General features: G+C 44.6%; 1 long non-coding RNA gene across 1 annotated transcript; it reads left to right on the top strand.

The window, feature by feature from the left end:
• The first annotated feature begins 1,990 nt into the window (after positions 1 to 1,990).
• LOC144332257 (uncharacterized) lies at positions 1,991 to 5,392 on the top strand. Its single transcript, XR_013400159.1, has 2 exons — positions 1,991 to 2,044; positions 5,066 to 5,392. It is a non-coding gene; the product is annotated as an uncharacterized LOC144332257 (long non-coding RNA).
• Positions 5,393 to 7,994: the final 2,602 nt, after the last annotated feature.

The raw sequence follows: 7,994 nt of genomic DNA, 5'->3' as shown, positions 1-7,994 counted from the left end.
ATAAAAGTCGTTGCCATCAGCACAAAAGAGGGAGGGAATTTATAGAACTGCAGCCTTCATCAGATTTGAAATCTGGGCTCCTCCAGGCATCCTGAATGGCTCTTTTACCAGGAGGCTGTGTTTGACGGAAAGAAAAATGGACCCGAGTTAATGCTCCTTGAATATCCACTGTGCTCATGTGTGCCAAGAGCTTGGCCCCCCACGTCATCACCTGTAAAGTAATGCAGGAACAGTTAGGGAATTGAAGCCTACAAAACCTGGGAGGAAAACCAAACTACCACCTTTAGCCATGGCAGAAAGCAGCAGCAGTCACTGAATATTTGCTGTGTGTTGGGCTGTGTGCAAAACACTATCCCCATTTTTCAAAGCTGAGGCCCAGAGATGTTGAGAAACTTGGTTAAGGTCACACAGCTCATGGCAAACTCAGGGTGCAAATGCAGGGAGTGGCTGCAGGGCCACAGCTCTTGTTCTGCCCAGATGCCCAGATCTGCCATTGGTGGATAACACCCCCCTCCTCTCCTCTCACACACGGCATCCACAAGACCTGGGTCTGGTGTCATCTCTCCTTCTGAAGTCTTTAATCTGTCCCCAAATCATCTTTGAAATGTTCTGTAACTCCTAAGACAGTGGGGAGCACTGCACTCTTCTGTAAAGAATTTGATGAAAAAATAAGGACTCTTTTCCCCGCAAAAGTGCACATACCGGCTGGCCTTGCAATCCTGTCTGCAGAACCACACAAACCCCCTAAAGCTAGTCTGAGTCGCCAGCTAATAGCTACCTTAAAGGCCCCCTTTTGAGATCTTGCTCATAAAGACACTAAGCATTGGTTGGTTTCAGTTTGGTTTGTGCTAATTAATCTCAAATTACTCAGATCTACCATAGAGAAATTCTATTGATTCCTACTAGATTTGTTCCATTTTCACCTTGATTCATATCCTAAACTGAATCAAGTTCTGTAGAAAGAACGCCCATCAAATGCATCTCCTCGAGGAGTAGAATACCACTATTACAGCCTTAAGCTTCCACCTACAATTTTTACCCCTCAGGAGCTTACTCAACGCAAGAAGGGAGCATTAACTAATTGAATAATTAGCATGTTAATGAAGGAGGGTGGAATTCATGCAGCCAATAAGAGGCTTCATCTTGGCCGAATTTCCCCCAGACCGAAGCTGGAGGCAGGATCCCTGGCACCTGCAGATCTCCTAAAATCTGAAGGAATGAGGTGCTTAATTCATTCTCTTGCTCTGTTGCTCAAGCCATCTAGAGAAATCACCCTCCTGGCTGTATTACATCCAAATTAAATATATTTGCTTATAAAGCCCAGAAGATGAGAGCAATCTCAGTGCCATCCACATTACAAAGGGACTAAGATGTGGTGCGGGTCTCTGCAGTTGTAGGAATGGCTATGGGAGTGCTAAATCACCTCTAATACACTACTGATTTAAGGAACACATTTCTGTTGGGCTTTTGTTCTAGCAGCCGATTTTTTTCCTCTCTTTTTAATCTTTTTTTTTTTTTCCCCCATCATGGTGTGATCACTGCCTCTGTGCTAAATTTGTAGTGAGATGCTGCAGACTTGTGGCCTGTACCTGAATGGATGGGGAGGAAGAGTGAAGGAGGTTGCTGGCTTTCCTTGGGTGTTCTTGCTCACAGCCCGGACAGCAGAGGTGGAGCTGAGCACCTCCAGGGCAGGCCTCCATCAGCTGGGGAAAAGCTTCCGAGTATCGTTGCCCAAATTCAGCTCTACCTTTCCTAATCTCAAAGCCGGTATGAACAGCAGCTGGATTTCAGCTTTTCATCTCTCTGGTACAAGTCCACAGAGCTACTTCAAAAGGCTGTGAGTGGAAGGGAGGCCTGCGAGTCCAGGGAAGTTTTAAAATATTTGAGACTTTGAATTGTGTGTTTTCACTTCAACACTGTGACTCAATAACCCCTGCCCCTCTCCACAAATGGTGCCAATCAAGCCATTTCTTTCTCAAGGGGAACTGAGTGATTTGCAGGGTTTGGGGAAGGTTCCCTGTCCCTAAAGCATCATCCCACTCTGGTAAGATTCATAACTAGCATGTTTTGGGGGCTTATCCTAGTGGGAGGCTTTGAGAAGAAGATCAGCGTCTTCAAGGGGAAGCAGGTGGAAACACCTTGAGATAGATAACTCCCCAGTCAGGCCAGGCTGGGCAGGGGGAGGCAGAAACAGAAAACAGAATGAGTGTTCTTGGCATCCTGCAGTGTGAGGGTCTGTAGTGCCAGCACCAAAGGGGCACTGAGCTCAGGGCAGAGACAGGAGAACACCACGTATTATTGATCATGTTACTATGAAAATTATTTTAGAAGTTAGTGTTGTTCTTTTTATTATTATTGGCAACATGGAAGGCACTTAAGGACAGAATTTACTCAGCAAGCAACTTTTAGCAGATATTTATCGAACATCACAATGTACTGAGCAATGAACAGAATGAACAAGAATCCCTGCCTTTATGGAGCTTGCAGTCTCAGAGATAAATAATAACAGCCACCACGTGGCACTGAGAACATGCCAGCTACTATGCTGAGCACTGTTTACATATTAACTCATGAATCCTTCACATAACACTATGAGCTAGACTTTGCTATTATCCTCATTTTGTAAATGAGGAACCAACTGAGAATGGTGAGGTTAAGCCTCTTGTCCCAAATCACCCAAGTGGTAGACCTGGGGGGCTTGAACCCAAGCCTCATGGCTGTGCTACACCATAACATTTTCTGATGTCACAACTGGCCAAATTTGCAAATTCGGATACCATATACACCACCTTAAAACCTACTGGGACGTGGTATACATGTAACAAACCTACTCCCAATAATCGAAAATCCCATGAGGGAAGTGGAGAGGGAGGGTCTACACAGGACAGACAGAGAGCTTCAGAGTGGCAGTAAGCATCTAGCTGTTCCCGTCGAATATGACTCAGGCAAGGATTTACACCTCTGAGTTCCAGTTTCCATATATTTTCTTCACGAAGAGAAAAGTTGCATTGCAGCCATTTGACAGCACCATTACGACATTCTATACACAATAAATATGAAGATCCTTTGTACACTGAACCAGTGCAAAGACTTAGTAGAATCTGAAACAGACTTACTTTTGCTTTCCTTTGTTTGAGCACACATGAGTGCCGTACACATTCCACAAGCCTCACATTTGCTCTGTGAATGTGACTCTTCCCGTTCATTCCACAACTGGGGAACTAAGGTTCAGGGAAGTAAAGCAACCTGCCCAGTGTTTGACAGTGGGAATTGTCCTATTGCCTCATTTTTATACATTTCCCAAATCAATGATGAATACATGCATTTAATCTATACTTCACTAAAGTAGAAAACCGACTCTTTGTTGAGCCACTCTGTATACCAAGCATAGTGAAGTCTCTCTGTGTATCTCATTTAATCCTTGCAACAGTTTTCGCAAGTAATTCTATTACTTTACCATTGGATTGATATAAAAAATGAAGTTTAGAGAGCATAAATGATCAATCAGTATGTCATCTCAGTTAGCAAGTCGTAAAAAGAAAAAGCCATCGAATCCTTACACGTTTGACTCTAGAACTCTAGTCTTCGCTACTGTACACGTACCTTTCATGTGTGCTCAAACAAGGGAAACCAAGAGTAAATCTGTTTCAGATTCTACTAAGTCTTTGTGTTGGTTCAGTTTACAAAGCATTTTCATGTTTATTGTTTATAGAATGTCATAGTGGTGCTGTCAAATGGCTGTAATAGGACTTTTTCCTTGTAAAGAAAATATATGGAAACTGGAGCTCAGAGGTGTAAATTCTCGCCTGGGTCATATTTCGTACATTAATGTCATATTTTGTGTATTGATGCCACATTGTAGGATTGGAAATAGGGCAATGGAACTAGGATTCTAATCCGATCTTTCTCTCTCCAAAGTCAGATCATTTGATACCACGATGGATACAGACTTCTGAGCTGAAAGTTTTTTGTTTTGTTTTCAACAGTCTAAAAATATTGTTCTGCTGTCTTCTGGCCTTCATTTTTTTTCTGAGATAAAATCATCAGTTTTCTGAATTGTAATTCCTTGTATGTAGCATGTTAATTTCTCTGGTTCCTTCTGTGTTTTTCTCCTTGACTTTGGTTTTTGGCAGTTTAATTATGATGTATCTATATGTTGCCTTCTTTGTATTTATCCTAATGGGTTAGCAGATGTTCCAGTTACTATTGCTGCATAATAAACCATCTCTAAATTTAGTGGCTTAAACAACAGCAACCATTTTCTTATCTCTTGCTGTCTTTGGCTCAGGACTCAGGATGGGCAACAGTTCGTCTCCACTCGGTAACATCCACAGCTTCAACTGAGGACTTTAAACCTAAGGGCAACTCAAGAGCAGGAGCAGCAAACATCCACGGCTGTCCTCACTCCTGCATCTGGCCATTGGTGCTGCCTGTCACGTGGGACAGCAGTGGAGCTATCAGCAAGAATACCCTCAGGGCCTTCTCACGTGGCCTCTGCAGCCTCATCATAGGATGGAGGCTGTGCTCTAAGTGGGAGCACCCCAAGCTCTACCACCTTTTATGACTTATCTCAGAAGTCACAAGGGGTTCCTTTCCTAAATTCCTAGTGCCTACAAGACTCAAGGGAAGGAATATAGACCACTGGGTGTCTGCCATGGTGGTCTCTAAAGGAGGAAATAGAGGAAGCAGTTAAGTTGAAATCCAGCAAACATTCTACGTTACGGGTGAACTGGGGCAAGGAACAAGGTGATCCCACATTCCAAGCTAATGGTTAAATGGAGGTTATGATAATTCATCAAAGAGGGCATTAGCACAGAAAGACCTAGAATAAGACCCGGTCAGCTGTGGCAGACTGCATTTTCCAAATGTGTCCAGAATGATATCTGCCACAACGCATGTTCTTTGAGAACCCTGTTGACTTTCTACCCTTGAAGACAGGCAGGTTCGAGGTCATTTGTAACCACAGGTTATGCCGGAGTGGTACGGGGTTACTCTTGAAACCTGGTACTACAAGGTAACATGGTTCTTGCTTGTTGGCTGAGACACTTGCTCTCTGACATCTTAGGTGCTATGCACGGAGCTCGATTATCCTGAAACCACCATGATTCAACCCCATGTCATTCCTTTGGCTGCCAGCCCAGTTCAATTCCAAGTTGATGACCAGTGTCAACCGCCAGCCAGTCAATTCTGAACATTTGGCCAGTTGAGCTTTCAAATGATGGCAGCCCTGGCTGACATTTTGTGTAAATAACATGAGAGACTGGCTTGTTGAGCCCTCCCCAAATTTCTGACCCACAACATTGTGAGAAAAATAATCTTAAGCCTCTCAGTTTGGGGACAGTTTGTTACTCAGCAATAGAAATGAAAACATCATCTCAGTAGGACCATGTGACTTGCAGCAACCAGGGTGACAATGGACATCCCTGCAGACACCCGAGGAGGGGATGTGTGAAGGTTCCCAAGGCGCCCTGGAAATCTACAGCTTCCTGCTTTCCTCTGCCACAGACACACGACACACTGTACCCCTACACCTAATCTTTTGGTTTGGAAAGAAACAGAAGGTGATAGAAATCTGCAAGTTGCGACTGAGGTTGACGATCCTAAACACATTATTTCATGAGACTAACTCCAAGATTATTGGCATGAACTAGATTTTTTCTCCCCTTTCTTATAAAGCAAATGGGACAGCTCAGGAGGAAGACTGGAGCGGTTATATACAAAAAATTAACACACAAATGAAGCAACCACATGACCTCTGTATATGGAGAAAAGTGTGAGCAAATGTGGGTTCCTAATACAGAATGTCAGCCAGGAAGGCGAGGAAGGCAGACCTCCCTAAAACAGTGGCACAAGACATTGGTGGTCATCTTAACAGATATGCACTGACTGATAACCTTCAGAATAGGAAGGAAATGTCAGATCTCAAGAAGGAATTTTAGAGGCGGGCTCACCTTTATCCCTTCTGACTTGCACTTGGTCAGGATACAACTTATTCTTCCCACCAGCGTGAAAGAAAGAAAAAAAGAAACAGTTCTATATGTTAAGGAATATCACACCTTGGCCTTTAAATTATGTTAAAATTATAGCAACAAGAGTTTTCCTGAAACTTTATTACTGTATATTCTAAAACATGAGACAGGATTCCTTCTGGTCTAGGTATTCACCATCACTCTGAAGGAGCTTCTCGCCTCAAGGTGGAGCTCCCCAGATACATGCTGGATTTGTAGTTAAAAATCCACCTGCAGCAGATAGGCATGAGGTGGGTGGAAGAAGGGGAGAGGCGGTGCCGGAGGTTGGGTGCTCAGCCTTCGGCTGGAAATGAGCAATCAATATGCTAAGTACACGTAAGTCCCATGCAAATCAGCACCTAACCTTTTTGAAGGAAATGTCTGCACCCTTCGCACAAAGGGCTGAGTAGGGACCGCAGTTGGGGTTTTCCTGCACCTGTAGGCTGTAAGCTGGAGAGTAAAGGCAAGAAAGCTAATAATTATTTTCTTTAAGATTTTAAAACAATAGAACATGTTCTCCTTTTGTATCTGAGCAACCAGGAAGCTTTACACACACACATGCATACAAACACGTGCACACACATACACACACACACACACACACCTGCTTTCTATCTAACTAGTAATTGTGAAAATAATAAGACCCCCAGCGAGGGTGGAAGGGGGGAGGAGATGGGAAGTTTCAGTCACATTTGTAAAGAAGCGGCTGTCATTTTTGCTTGCCTACGGGTTTTCAATACATACACAGTGCCTATTCAGCCACCACGTTCACCAATTGGACATTGTTGGGGAAATTATACGACTCATTTAGATTTGCGATCTGTGACAGCCAACACTGTGCAGAAAGAAGAGAAGTTCAGACCCCGGGAGAGAAGAAAAGCAGATATTTGGGGAATAAATGAATCAGGATAGGCTTCATCTTCTAAGGCTTTATACCGAAAACAGTTGCAGGGCATGTAAGAAAGTAGCCTCCTCCCCAGATCTTTGCAGCAGATCAGGAGACAGAATCTGCTAAAGCAAACCTGGTTTTGCTGTCACATGGTCAAGGCTGCTGGCAGGAGGAGGAGGGGCGTTCAAGTTGCAAGAGTCAAGGTGGGAGGGTGGACTTTGTTTTTTTTCCTCACTAACTTTAGTTGATTTTGGGAGGATTGTGTTAAATACCATCTCTACTCACTGCATAGGTCTGAAGGATTTACCTGATATGGCTGAGTCAGACAGACTTAGTTGGGGTCTTGTCTCCTTTCAGACAGCCTTGGCTGGGGTCTTGTCTCCTTGGCTTCACATTGTAACTTGGGGCAAGTGTCATGACCTCTCTAACCTTCAGTCTCAGCTATCAAAAGGGCACCATAACAATAAGCCTGTGATGGCTGCCCTAGCTCACAGGCTGGTAGATAGGAAGTGCTAAAGGCATGCTAGCACCCAATAACCCTTCCACAGATTTTTCTCCCCCTTGATATTAGTTTTTGCTTCCAGTCGCTAAACAGCATAGCTTGACCCTGGGGAAGCATTTGGTTTGAAGCCTAGGCAAGGAGCAACCCTCTGTCACTTAGGCCTGTCAGGGGGACACGTCACCATCTCCCAGAGCCACCTCCTGCCACTTCAGCCAAAGGGACTTCTCCAGGCTCCCGGCAGAGGCCCACACCTTGTAGAACATCCACTCAGCTCTCAGGAAGGGGCTCAGACAGAGGCTCCACTTTGTACATTCTGAAGCATATCTGGCACAGAGCCCCTGTCCTTCACCAAGGCAGTTGAGGCTGTGGAAGGCAAGCTCATTTGACATTGTGAATTAGAGACTCACTTGGCCACAAACACTCTGGATGCAGAAGCAGAGTCTCTTGGCTGCTCCAGCCCCAGGGTCCATCTGCTTCTCTGTGGCGAGATTCCCAGCTACAAGGTGAGATGCCAACATCCCAAGGGTAGAGGTGCCAGCCTGAAGCCAGCATGCACCTTCAGCCAGCTCCAGGCCCTTTTCCCACTAACTTTCTC

This window comes from Macaca mulatta, chromosome 10, assembly GCF_049350105.2.
Source record: "Macaca mulatta isolate MMU2019108-1 chromosome 10, T2T-MMU8v2.0, whole genome shotgun sequence".
Taxonomy (NCBI): Eukaryota; Metazoa; Chordata; class Mammalia; order Primates; family Cercopithecidae; genus Macaca; species Macaca mulatta.
This window is presented reverse-complemented; position numbering and strand designations above follow the sequence as displayed.